The sequence below is a fragment of the Rhinopithecus roxellana genome, chromosome 5, assembly GCF_007565055.1.
Source record: "Rhinopithecus roxellana isolate Shanxi Qingling chromosome 5, ASM756505v1, whole genome shotgun sequence".
NCBI lineage: Eukaryota > Metazoa > Chordata > Mammalia > Primates > Cercopithecidae > Rhinopithecus > Rhinopithecus roxellana.
The window spans coordinates 83,048,941-83,062,586 of NC_044553.1; the positions used below are offsets into that span (position 1 = coordinate 83,048,941).

Below are 13,646 nucleotides of genomic sequence, written 5' to 3' on the forward strand. Positions count from 1 at the left end.
TCTTCCCTTCCCCCACCCAGATCTTCTTTTGCTGTTTAGACACCTGTTTAGATTCTGGTCTTTGTTTTCTTGTTGTTGTTCCTGTTTTGAGACAGAGTCTCACTCTGTTGCCAAGGATGGAGTGTAGTGGTGCCATCGTGGCTCACTGCAGCCCCTACCTCCTGGGCTCAAGGGATTCTCCTGCCTCAGCCTCCCAAGTAGCTGGAACAATAGGCACATGCCACCAAGTCCAGCTAATTTTTCATTGTTTTGTAAAGACGGGGTCTCCTTATGTTGCCCAGGCTGATCTCAAACTCCTGAGCTCAAGCAGTCCTCCCACCTCAGCCTCCCAAAGTGCTGGGATTGCAGGCATGAGCCACCACACCCAGCCTAGATTCTGGTCTTGAAAGTTATCAATACTCCCCTCTGTTTTCAGTTTCAGTGAAAAAGCTGAGTATCCTCATGCTTCTCTCTCTCTCTGCATTTCTAAATTCCTCCTCTAAAGGAATGAGGGAACTTCCCAACCAGGTAGCTGAGGGGCCACAGGTTACACGACATTGTGGGCTTGGAGTGGGGAAGGTTAGTACTCAGCATTCTATATCCTGCCACTTACTGAAAGGTATTTCTATTAAGAGGTATTTGCCATACCTCAATAATAAAAATAAAAGATAGGTGCTACAGTGATCCATAATACAATGGAATCACACCATGATGTGTTATGAATTCACTTCTTTTTTTTTTTTTTTTTTTTTTTTTTTTTTTTTTTTTTATTGAGACGGAGTCTCACTCTGTCACCCAGGCTGGAGTGCAGTGGCCGGATCTCAGCTCACTGCAAGCTCCGCCTCCCGGGTTCACGCCATTCTCCTGCCTCAGCCTCCCAAGTAGCTGGGACTACAGGCGCCGCCACCTCGCCCGGCTAGTTTTTTGTATTTTTAGTAGAGACGGGGTTTCACCATATTAGCCAGGAGGGTCTCGATCTCCTGACCTCGTGATCCGCCCGTCTCGGCCTCCCAAAGTGCTGAGATTACAGGCTTGAGCCACCGCGCCCGGCCATGAATTCACTTCTTACACACCCCACGATTTCCTCATGAGTTGAACATACAGAAGATAAGGCTCTGAGCCCTCTGATAGGCCTGTGGGTCTGCAGGGCTCCAGCCTTCCAACCAAGGCACATTCATGACAAGTGCAAATAACCAGCCAGGGACAGCAGGAGGAGCTGGGCTGAGGCTGGCAGAGACACACATGATCATGTGCTGATGGTCTCCATGAGACTGCTGTTTGCCCCAAGCTTGCCATTATTTTTTTGTTTATTGTCATTTTTCTGTGGTCAAAATATTTTCTACTTCTTTTTTTTTTTTTTTTTTTCTTTTTTTTTTTTGAGACGGAGTTTTGCTCTGTCGCCCAGGCTGGAGTGCAGTGGCCGGATCTCAGTTCACTGCAAGCTCCGCCTCCCGGGTTTACGCCATTCTCCTGCCTCAGCCTCCGGAGTAGCTGGGACTACAGGCGCCCGCAACCTCGCCCGGCTAGTTTTCTGTATTTTTTAGTAGAGACGGGGTTTCACCGTGTTAGCCAGGATGGTCTCGATCTCCTGACCTCGTGATCCGCCCGTCTCGGCCTCCCAAAGTGCTGGGATTACAGGCTTGAGCCACCGCGCCCGGCCAATATTTTCTACTTCTTTGATTAAATTTTTTTTTTTGATGGAGTCTTGCTCTATCACCCAGGCTGGAGTGCAGTGGCGTGATCTCGGCTCACTGCAACCTCCACCTCCTGGGTTCATGCCATTCTCCTGTCTCAGCCTTCCGAGTGGCTGGGACTACAGGTGCCCACTACCACACCCGGCTAATTTTTTTTTGGTAGAGACGGGGTTTCACCGTATTAGCCAGGATGGTCTCGATCTCCTGATCTCATGATCTGCCCGCCTCAGCATCCCAAAGTGCTGGGATTACAGGCGTGAGCCACTGCACCTTGCCCCTTTTGTGTGTGTGTGTGTGTGTGTGTGCGTGTGTGTGTGTGTGTGTATTTATAGTAGAGACGGGGTTTCACCATGTTGGCTAGGCTGGTCTCGAATTTCTGGCCTCAGGTGATCCACCCACCTCGGCCTCCCAAAGTGCTGATTACAGGCATGAGCTACTGTACCCAGACATCCTTTGGTTAAATTCTAAGCATCTTAGAAGCACCTCCATAGAACCCTGGGACATCTAGGAACCCAGTTGGAAACCATCAGACTAAACCATGAATAGCACTTATCTCTGGGTGGTGAAATTTTTGTTTTCTTTTTTGTGCTTATCTTCATTTTCTGCCTCCTCCATAATGCAACTCGTGTTGTTTTGTTCAAGCTGAAGAGAAATCAATGTTTTAAAGGACTTCTGACCTGGTGAGTCCTGCTGCTCTCTGCCCTCCCACAGACTTTGCTCCCTTCTGGCCATGGAATGTTTGCTTAAAGTTACAAGGGGGAAAGAAGTGCTTCAGAGGGTAGCTGACCTCCCCTCCACCAGCCTCACCATTTTCCAGGCTGAGTGGTGGAACCATAGAGAGTGTGGCAGTATCACAACTGGAGTGATTCTAGGAAGATGATTGAAAGAACTCCCTCAGCAAAAGTAATCAAACACTGATAGTTGTTCCCAACAAGGCAGAGTGAGTCCTTTGGAAGTTTTAAAAAGCAGTAAAGCAACCCAACAGGGGTCAGGAAACCCAAGCACCCAGTAAGCCTCACTGACACTTGACAGGCAGCAGCAACCAGCAGCAATGAGCGCCCTTCCCCATTCCCTAGTCCTTACTCATCATCAAATCAGCCAATTATGGCCCAACAGAGGCCTAATGCCCTCCACTTGCCACCGCCTTTTCTCACCAGCATCCATCTGACCTATCAGCTCTCAGAAATGGGCCAAGCTCTCTATTGTCAGTATTCACTGAGCACCTGAACCTGCTGTGGCCCCCAGCTGTGCAGCACCAAATTCCGAAATTTACAAATGTGGTTGGTGGCACAGAAAGAGTTCAGAAGTACTCTCTGAGTGGTATTGCTGCTCCAGCCATAGGAAGCAAGGGGACAAGCTAGCTATCCCTTCAAAGCCCCACTTGCTACCCCACCTTTCAGCCTTTTTTTTTTTTTTTTTTTTTTTTTTTTTTTTTGAGATGGGTTTTGCTCTTGTTGCCCAGGCTGAAGTGCAATAGCATAATCTCAGCTCACTGCAACCTCCACGTCCCAGGTTCAAGCGATTCTCCTGCCTCAGCCTCCCAAATAGTTGGTATTACAGGCATGCACCACCACACCTAGCTAATTTTTGTATGTTTAGCAGAGACAGGGTTTCACCATGTTGGCCAGGCTCGTCTCGAACTCCTGACCTCAGGTGATCCACCCACCTCAGCCTCCCAAAGTGCTGAGATTATAGGCATGAGCCACCTCACCCAACCACTTTTCAGCATGTTTTATACCTACTTTGGAATGGTATCTGTCCTCTAAGAGCTTGTAAAAAGCAACTCGTATGCTATCTTCACTGAGTTAGTAGCCTATATACACATTTCCCAACCACTTGTTAGAACCTTGGATCAGTACCATTTTGCTTTAATTTCAACAGATACCTAAGAGACAATGCATAGGATTGTATGAACCCATTCTCTTCATCCCCCTTCTCTAACCCACCACCCCCCAGCTAGTCTAACCCTGGAATCCCAGGTTAGAAAATAACTTGGTAGTCTCCTTGTCCGGCTCTCTTCTTGGTATTTGAATCGCCTGAAAACTGAATCACCTGAAAAAATGGTCATCTCTTCTTGAACGTCTCCCATCCACCTGAGCCCCAGTGGCAGGTACTCCCAAGGGGCTTCATTCCCTTTTTAGACAGTTCTAGGTCGAAATTTTTCCTTATGTGGAGCCCAACAAAAAGTCACCTTCCCAACTCTGAAATATCCTAAATCCAAAATGTTCTGATTTCTAAACTTTTTTTTGTAACTCCTTTAACAGCAAACTCTGTTCTAAACTGATGTGAGACTAGTTATGGTTTTTGCTTCCCACATCATATGGTCACTGCAGAAATATCAATGTGTTTCATTATGAACCCCAATTAAGATATGACATAATATTCAGTATATGTACTACATCAGCTTTCCAAATTTTGAAAAACTATAGAGAGTTTTGGAAAAGATATTATAAACCTGTATCTGCTTTTCTAAATATGATATTTAGGTTTTCTATATCCTAATTTTTTTTTCAGTTGATCTATCATTGACTGTGATGGGTGAATTAAAGTCTCCTGCCATTTGTTTGTCTGTTCTTACCCCCTGTATCTCTTATAATTTTAGCTTTATGAATGTTGTGCTTTGTTATTTGGTACATAGATATTCAGAACTGTTATATTCATTGTGGATTCCATCCTTAAGTATCATAAAGTGACTTTCTTTATTTTCTTTTTTTTTTTTTTTTTTTTTGAGACAGAGTCTGACTCTATCACCCAGGTTAGAGTATAGTAGCTCTATCACGGCTCACTGCAGCCTCAGTCTCCCAGGTTCAGGTGATCCTCCCAGCTCAGCCTCCCAAATAGCTGGAACTACAGTCATGCAACACCACGCCTGGCTAATTTTTTTTTTTTTTTTTTTTTTTTTTTTTTTTAGTGTTTTGTAGAAACAGGGTCTCTCTATGTTGCCTAGGCTGGTCTCGAACTCCTGAGCTGGAGTGATCCTCCCACATCAGCCTTCCAAAGCACTGGGATTACAAGCATGAGCCACAGCACCCCACCTTAAAGTGACTTTCTTCATCTCCATCTAGTGTCATGTTAAAATTATGACCTGGACTTTCATTTTTTTTCTTTGTCTTTTGTTTTGTTTTACCTTTGCCTCACCTATCTTTGTATGTACTGTTATTTTCAACCTTTCTTTTTTTTTTTTTTTTTAAATGAAGTCTTGCTCTGTCACCCAGGCTGAAGTGCAACAGCGCAATCCCAGCTCACTGCAACCTCTGCCTCCCAGGTTCAAGCGATTATTCTGCTTCAGCCTCCTAAGTAGCTGGGATTACAAGCATGTGTCATCATGCCTGGATAATTTTTATATTTTTAGTAGAGATGGGGTTTCACCATATTGGCCAGGCTGGTCTCAAACTCCTGACCTCAAGTGATCCACTTACCTTGGCCTCCCAAAGTGCTGGGATTACACGCGTGAGCCACTGCACCTGGCCTATTTTCAACCTTTCTGAAAACATTTATTGTGGGTGGTCACTTGCTTGAGCTCAGCATGAAGGTGAATGTTGCCTAAGAATACTCTGAAATATTATTTCTTTTAATAGGTGAGTTAAGCCTATTTCAACATCTATTCATATGTCAAATAGATTAGCATTAGTTCTAACATAGTAACATTATGTTCTATTTTTGTTTTTATAGTTTTTTAAAAACAGTCACTATGTAGTCTGTTGTCTTTGTTGCTGTGAATAATTCTTTTCAAATGTCAATAGGTTTTCATTTTTGCTCTGTTACTTTTATAATAAAACTTTAAAAAATACCTCTAGTTTTCTATTATTCAATAAATGTTGATTAGTGCCTAGGAACAATGAAAAAATGAGCACACTTCCTCTTCCTCTCTTCCTCCTCTCTCCTACCAAAGAGAACATCTTTCTCTGAGTTTAATTTTGTATTATTAAAAATGCGTATGCTTCTATTATTTGGTTTGTCAGTCTTGAGTAACATTTTTTGACTCCCACTCACTACAGATGTAGCAATCAGTAACCTTAATCTTCCTCTCGCCTACTTTCCCCCTTCCTCCACCAGTATCTGTTCAGTGCATTTATTCATATATTGTCAGGACATGTCATTTTTATATTCTTTTCAATCACTCTAAAGTGTGGAGTTATTTTTGCTTTAGTCTACATTACATATATTCAAAGTTTGCTTCCAGTCTTTTTTCTATAATGTCCTCAGTTATCTCTTAGTTGGCTGGCATCCATTCTCTGATTGTTTCTTCAAGAAAGATTCAAAGAATCAACATCCCCTGAATTATTTTGTGATCAAGGCAATCTGTAGTCCTTATGGATGAAGGATAATTTGGCTGGATTTGAATTCCATGTGTAACACTTTTTGTTCCCTTGGACATCTTTTTTAAGTATTGCATGACCATCTTCTGACATTGAATATTGCTGCACAGAACTCTGAAATAATCCTGCTTCCCCCGCCCCTCAGTGACTTGATCATTTTGCTTAGTTATCTTTGAAGTTTAATAACTTTACTAGGACACATCTCCAGGTTGGCTCTCCTGCATCAATTTTCTCTGATACATGATATAAATTAATGTCTGTATTTCAAAAATTATATTTTTGTCCCTTGCTGTGGTTTTGTTAATTGCCTATTCTTTGTACCCCTTCCATTTCATCTTTATTTCTCTGATACTTTGATCTGAGTTCTGCCCGCTCATGTTTCATCCCATTCTGTTATCTCACAATCTCATCCCTATGTTCTTTTTCCCTTCAATCTTTCATTTTGAAAAATTGCAGAGCTACAGACATGTTGAAAGAATAATGTAATGAGTAGTTAGTCATATACTATATACTTCACATAGATTCACCAATTATTATTATTTTGCTATGTGTTTCACTGTCTCTATACTCACAAACAATACATATATGCATTTTTCCAAATCATTTTTAAATAGATTGTAGACATCAGAACACTTCAACCATAAAAACTTTAGTCTGCATCTCCTAAAATAAAAACATTCCACTATATAACCCCTGTCTTAGACCATTTGGTTTGCTAGAATAAATTGCCATAGACAGTGTAGCTTGTAAACAACAGAAAATTATTTCTCACAGTTCCAGAGGCTGGGAATTCCAAAATCAAGACACCCACAGATTCAGTGTCTGGTGAAGGCCTACTTTCTGGTTCATAGATGGCACCTTCTTGCTGTGCCCTTAGATGGTGGAGGGGGCAAGGCAGCTCTATGGGTCCTTTTTTATAAGGCCACAAAACCCATTCATGAGAGTTCTGCCCCCATGACCTCATTACCTCCCAACACCCCCACCTCCCATCACATTGGTGATTAGGTTTCAACATATGAATCTCAGGGGGGCACAAGCAGTCAGACCATAGCAACCATAACACTAATTTAACAATAATTTTAGTGTCATCTAATATATAATCTATACTCAAATTTCCCCAATTACCTCCAAAAATGTTTTTAAATACTATTCCAACCCAGTATCCAATTATACATTGCATTTGCTTGTTATGTCTCTTTATTCTCTCTCTTTTTTTTTCTTTTCTTTTCTTTTTTTTTTTTTTTTTTTTTTTTTTTGAGATGGAGTCTTGCTCTGTGGCCAGGCTGGAGTGCAGTGGTGAGATCTCAGCTCACTTCAACCTCCACCTCCCAGGTTCAAGCAATTCTCCTGCCTCAGCCTGCCAAGTAGCTGGGACTACAGACACACGCCAGAACACGCAGCTAATTTTTGTATTTTTAGTAGAGACGGTGTTTCACTATGTTGGCCAGGATGGTCTCGATTTCTTGACCTTATGATCCATCAGCCTCGGCCTCCCAAAGTGCTGGGATTACAGGCGTGAGCCACGGCGCCCAGCCTTTATTCTCTTTTAATCTAAACTAGATCTCCAACTTTTGTTATGACATTTACTTCTTTAAGAGTACATGCCAGGGTTTGCTTAGAGCAGGGCGGTTGAAGAGTGGCTCCTCTGTTTACAATACACCAAACAGGAATCTGGGGTCATTGTGACAAGGGGCACAAAACTTGTGTCCTCCCTACATGTGGAAAAAAAAAGAGAGAGAGAGAGAATGCATGCCGGTTGTTTTATAAAATATCCCATAGACTAGATTTGTCAGGTTGTTTCTTTATTTCATTTCTTTATCTAGCACTTGTATTTCTGATAAATTGCCAGCTAGGTCCAAAGACTTAATAAGATTCAGATTAAACATTGCCTATAATGACGTTGTGAATTTCATATTGCATTCCATCAGGAGGCATACGAGTTTAGGCTGTCTTGATATCAGTAATTCCAAGTTTGATCACTTGGTTAAAATGGGTAACTGCCAGGTTTCTCCAATGTAAAGGTACATATCTTCCCTCTATAATTACTCCATGTGGTGATACTTTAGCACCATGAATATGCTATTCCCTAATTGCCTTTTACTCAAGGGTTTTCACATCTATTGATGATCCCTACCTAAACCAATTGCTATGTTAGGGATTGCAAAATGGTAACTTAAAAAAATCTGTTAATATATTTCTGTTTTGTGGTCTTTCTTCATAAAAGCAATTACTGCCTTCACTTTTTAAAATTGAATTGCCTAATGTTTGAACAGTTTTCAGCTGCTCTATGTCAATGTTTTTCTGGTAAGTATTCTTCAGTTGTTGGAAATGTTTGCCACTCTTTTCCTCCTTCACCTTATAGTGGATTTAATTTGATGCCATGTGTCACTCATTATTGAGTGGACAAGTGATTTGCATGAAGCTCCATTGGGGGGCAGGGCAAGGTATCCTTTTAGGATAGCTGGCTTCCTTCCACCACCATCAGCCATAGACACAGACTGCTTCATACAACTACTGCTCATCCATTTGACTTTTTGTGCAGCCCCATGTGGACAGTTAATGATGGTCGTAAATTATTTGCTACTCTTCCCATTTAGAGGTGGAGTCTATTTCTCCCATCCCTCAAATCTGGGACACTCTTAGTAAATTGCTTGACAAAATATAATGTGCTGAAAGTGACATTGTAGGGCTTCCATACTAGGTCATAAGATGCCTTGCAGCTTTGACTCAAGCCTCGTGGAACAATTGCTCTGGGGTCATCAGCTACCAGATAAGAAGTCTGACTACTCTGAGATCACGATGCAGATGACTAATCCTCAGCAACCATATGAGGACCCCAAGCACAAGCCATCCGCTGAACCTGTCATATCCCAGAACTATGAAAGAGAATAACAAATAGATGTTTAAAATCACCAAGTTTGGAGGTGGTTTGTTATACAGCAATGGATAGCTAAAACATCCACTTCTACGGGCCGTGTGAACCTGAGCGGGGTGTAAGATGGCTTCTGCTGTCAGCCTTGCTCACCCAGTTCTCATAGCTGTTGTTTCAAAGGAAGGAGATCTCTTTTGCATTTGAGGTTGCATCCTCCACCTGCAGGAGGTGTACATATTCCTAGAGCTTCCCGACATCCACCCCCTCTGCATCCTCTCTTTCTCCCTAGTGAGTGCTGGTTAATGGTGACACCGGCAGCCTTCTCACATATTCTGGAGTCTACAAATGATATGCGTCCCCTAGTTCCTTTTTTTTTTTTTTTTTTTTTTTTTTTGAAATGGAGTCTCGCTCTGTCGCCCGGGCTGGAGTGCAGTGGCCGGATCTCAGCTCACTGCAAGCTCCACCTCCCGGGTTTAAGCCATTCTCCTGCTTCAGCCTCCCGAGTAGCTGGGACTACAGGCGCCCGCCACCTCGCCCGGCTAGTTTTTTGTATTTTTTAGTAGAGACGGGGTTTCACCGTGTTAGTCAGGATGGTCTCGATCTCCTGACCTCGTGATCCGCCCGTCTCGGCCTCCCAAAGTCCTGGGATTACAGGCTTGAGCCACCGCGCCCGGCCGCGTCCCCTAGTTTCACCAAAAAATTATTGTCTGTGAAGTTTTCCCCATTTTCCTTGTTGCTTTTGAATGGTTTCCAGAAAAGGAAGGGAGAAATAGCCTCTTTCTTTCTTTCTGATTTGTTTTAGACAGGGTCTTGCTCCGTTACCCAGGCTGGATGCAGTGGTGCAATCACAGTTCACTGCAGCCTCCACCTCCTGGGCTCAAGCAATCCTCCCACCTCAGCCTGCCAAGTAGCTAGGACTACAAGCATGCACCACCACACAGCTAATATTTAAAATTATTTTTTGTAGGGACAAGCCCTCACTATGTTGACCAGGCTGGTTTCAAACTCCTGAGCTTGCGTGATCCTCCCACCTCAGCCTCTCAAAGTGCTGGAATTACAGGCATGAGCGCCTGAGCCCAGCCATCCAGTCCTTTTTTTCTTGTTCTTTTTAGCATCAAGTTTCACTCTCACCCAGCCTAGAGTGCAGTGGCGCAATCATAGCTCAATGCAGCCCTGACCTCTCAAATTCCTGGGCTCAAGCAATCCTCTTGCCTCAGGCTTTTAAGTAGCTGGGGATATAGGTGCATGCCACCACACCTGGCTAATTTTTTTATTCTGTGTAGAGACTAGGTCTTATTATGTTGCCCAGGCTGGTTTGGAACTCCTGGACTCAAGCAATCCTCCTGCCTCAGCCACCCAAAGTGCTGGGATTACAGGCATGAGCCACCATGTCCAGCCTCTACAGCCGCATTTATACCATAAGTCATGACCATATTTTTTTAATGGCTACATTCTTTTAAATGGGCCATAACCAATCACCTACTAATAGATACTTAGGTTATTTCCAATAGTTAACTATTACAAAGCAATGCTGCAGTGAAAATCTTTACATAGATCCTCAAGCAATTATTTCTATAGGATAATTTTCTACAAGTAGAATTCTGGTGTCAGAGCAATGGTTGATTGAAGGCTTTTTATGCCACTTCAGAATCTGGGAAAATAGCTCACTTTTGCCAGAGGTGACATCAAAATGTCCCTTAAGTAAATTTACTCAGCCACCACTACCCCCATGATTGTTTGGATGTTATGTTTGTTGTGTTGCTTGGTACATCCAGCCTGTGAAAGAACGAGTCTAGGCCAGTTTGGAAAAAATATGCAATCACAGGAGCTTTTCCAGTCAAAGCTTTCAGGTCTCCAAAAGCAGGTTAACTCGGGAGACAGGATGAGGCAAAAGAAGGAGCAGGTCCGAAGAGCAGCTGGGGCGCGGAACCAGGCTGGGCGAGAATACCAATCGTACCCCTCACTAGCCACGTGAATTGAGCGGATTATTTAACCACTCTAAGCCTTTTCCTAACCTATAAAATAAAGATAGAAATAGCATCTTATCTCATAAGGCTATTATGAAGACTAAATAAGAAACGTGGGCATTTAGTGCTATAAATTTCCCTCTTAACACTGGCTTCGCTGTGTCCCAGAGATTCTGGTACATTGTATCTTTTTCTCATTAGTTTCACATAACTTCTTGATTTCTCCCTTAATTTAATTATTTGCCCAAGAGTCATTCAGGAGGATGTTGTTTAATTTCCATGTAAATGTATGGTTTTGAGCAATTTTCTTTGTATTCAATTCTATTTTTGTTGCATTGTTGTCCAAGAGTGTGATTGGTATAATTTTTTTTTTGTTTTTTTTGTTTGTTTGTTTGTTTATTTGTTTTTGCATTGGCTAAGAACTGCTTTATGTCCAATTCTTTGGTTGATTGTAGTGAATGTGCCATGTGGCGATGAGAAGAATGTATACTCTGTTGTTTTGGGGTGGAGAGTTCTATAGATGTCTACTAGGTCCGTTCAGTCAAGTGTTGAGTTCAGGTCCTAAGTATCTTTGCTTCTGATTCGTCTTGCCTTGGCGATCTGTCTAATACTGTCAGTGGGGTGTGGGAGTCTAAGTCTCTTCATGGGTCTCTCAGAACTTGCTTTATGCATTCATCCCCTCTGGAGGATGCAGCAACAAGGCATTATTTGCAGAGAGCAGCCCTCATCAGTCACTGAATCTGCCAGCACCTTGATCTTAAGACTTTCCAGCCTCCAGAATTACAAAAAATAAATTTCTATGATTTAATTTAAAAAAGAACTTGCTTTATGAATCTGGGTACTCCTGTGTTTGGTGCACCTATATTTAGGATAGGTAGGCCTTTTTGTTGATTTGAACTCTTTGCCATGATGTCATGCCCTTCTTTGTCTGTTTTCATCTTTGTTGGCTTATAGTCTGCTTTGTCTAAAATTAGGATTGCAACCCGTGCTTTTTTCTGATTTCCATTTGCTTGGTAGATTTTTCTCCATCACTTTATTTTAAGCCTGTGGGTGCCATTGCATGTTAAATGGGTCTCTTGAAGACAGCATGCTGTTCGGCCTTGCTTCTTTATCCAGCTTGCCACTCTGTGCCTTTTACTTGGGGCATTTAGCCCATTTACATTCAAGGTAACGGGGACGCTTATACACTGCTGGTGGAAGTATAAATTAGTTAAACCATTGTGGAAAATAGTGTGGCAATTTCTCAAAGAACTAAAAACAGAACTACTGTTCAACTCAGCAATCTCATTACTGGGTATATATCCAAAGGAATATAAGTCATTCTACCCTACAGACACATGCACACGTGTGTTCACTGCAGCACTATTCACAATAGCAAAGACATAGAATCAACCTAAATGCCCATCAGCAGTATGCTGGATACAGAAAATGTGGTACATATACACCATGGAATCTATGCAGCCATAAAAAAGAATGAGATCATGTTCTCTGCAGGAACCTAGATGGAGCTGGAGGCCAATATTCTTAGCAAGCTAATGCAGGAACAGAAAACCAAATACTGCATGTTCCCACTGATAAGTGGGAGCTAAATAATGAGAACTAATGGGCACGAAGAGGGAACAACAGACACTGAGGCCTACTTGAGGGAGGCGGGTGGAAAAAGGGAGAGAATCAGGAAAAATAACTATCAGAACTATCAGGTACTATACTTAGTACCTGGGTGACAAAGTGGTTCATGCACCAAACCCCCATAACACAAGTTGGCCTGTAACAACAAACCTGTACATGTACCCCTAAATTTAAAATACAAGTTAAAAAGAAATGTGATTTAAATCACAGCATCCATCACACAGCATGGGCCCAACTCCCAGGTATCATTAACATAATACCAAAAGATCTTCCTGTCCCCAAAATTGTATGAAATTAGAGTAGATTCAGAGGGGATATGGGGAAAAGAATGGAGGGTGTCAGGTTCCTAGAAGAGATTTTTCCATTCTCTGCAAAGGCACATTGCTAGGAACAGAGCGAATGGGGAGGAGTGGGAGGAGGGGTAGCCAGGGCAAGAAACTGTGTTTTCTCAAAGGGAAAAACTCACAGTAGGGTTTCTGAGAAGAGGTGAGGAGGGAGAGTTGATAGAGACTACATGATTTAGAATCCAGATTATGAATGTGTTCATGGGAACTCTTCTCTTTGGATGTGCACAATCGGATCAATAGACACATGCCCAGACCCTACTCTTTAACAGATATTGGTCAATTCCTCATCACCCCTTGGCATCAGGCAAATGTGTAAAAAGCTAACTTCTTCCTTTGACTTCAAGGCCTCATGTACAGTTGCACAAGACATCTGTAGAGTGGCGTCCCTGGCATTGTGCAGTGCCCAACCTGAACAGGTGTACTTGGCAGCCCTGCATGGCCTCCACCCTCACGAGCTTCCATATTGCATTGTGTACCATCTGGCCACCTGTGGTCTTGTACAGACCATCAGGTCCCTGAGAACAGGAACGTGAATTATATCATTTTTGGTTTTTGGTGTTTTTTTTTTTTTTTTTTTTTTTTTTTTGCCTCCCATGGTGACTGGTACTCAGTGATCAATATTTCTCCCCTAGCAACTCTGTTCCCTTCTGATTAGCCCCAGAGAGAGGAAGCAGACTCCTTTGAGACTCAACCCTACCCTGTGGGAACACTCAGTCCAGACATCACATCCAGTGCCCAGTCCTCTGCCTGCCCTCCCTTTGATACCAGCCCAACTCAAGCACCTGAAAATCATTAGCAGAGACTCTCAAAGGAAAAGGGGCTTCAAGTTCATGTCACCC

The 13,646-nt window shown here is 42.7% G+C and overlaps 1 non-coding gene across 1 annotated transcript; it reads left to right on the forward strand.

The window, feature by feature from the left end:
* Nucleotides 1–7,598: 7,598 nt before the first annotated feature.
* Nucleotides 7,599–7,725, forward strand: LOC115898037. The gene has a single exon (XR_004057799.1). It is a non-coding gene; the product is annotated as a small nucleolar RNA SNORA11 (small nucleolar RNA).
* Nucleotides 7,726–13,646: the final 5,921 nt, after the last annotated feature.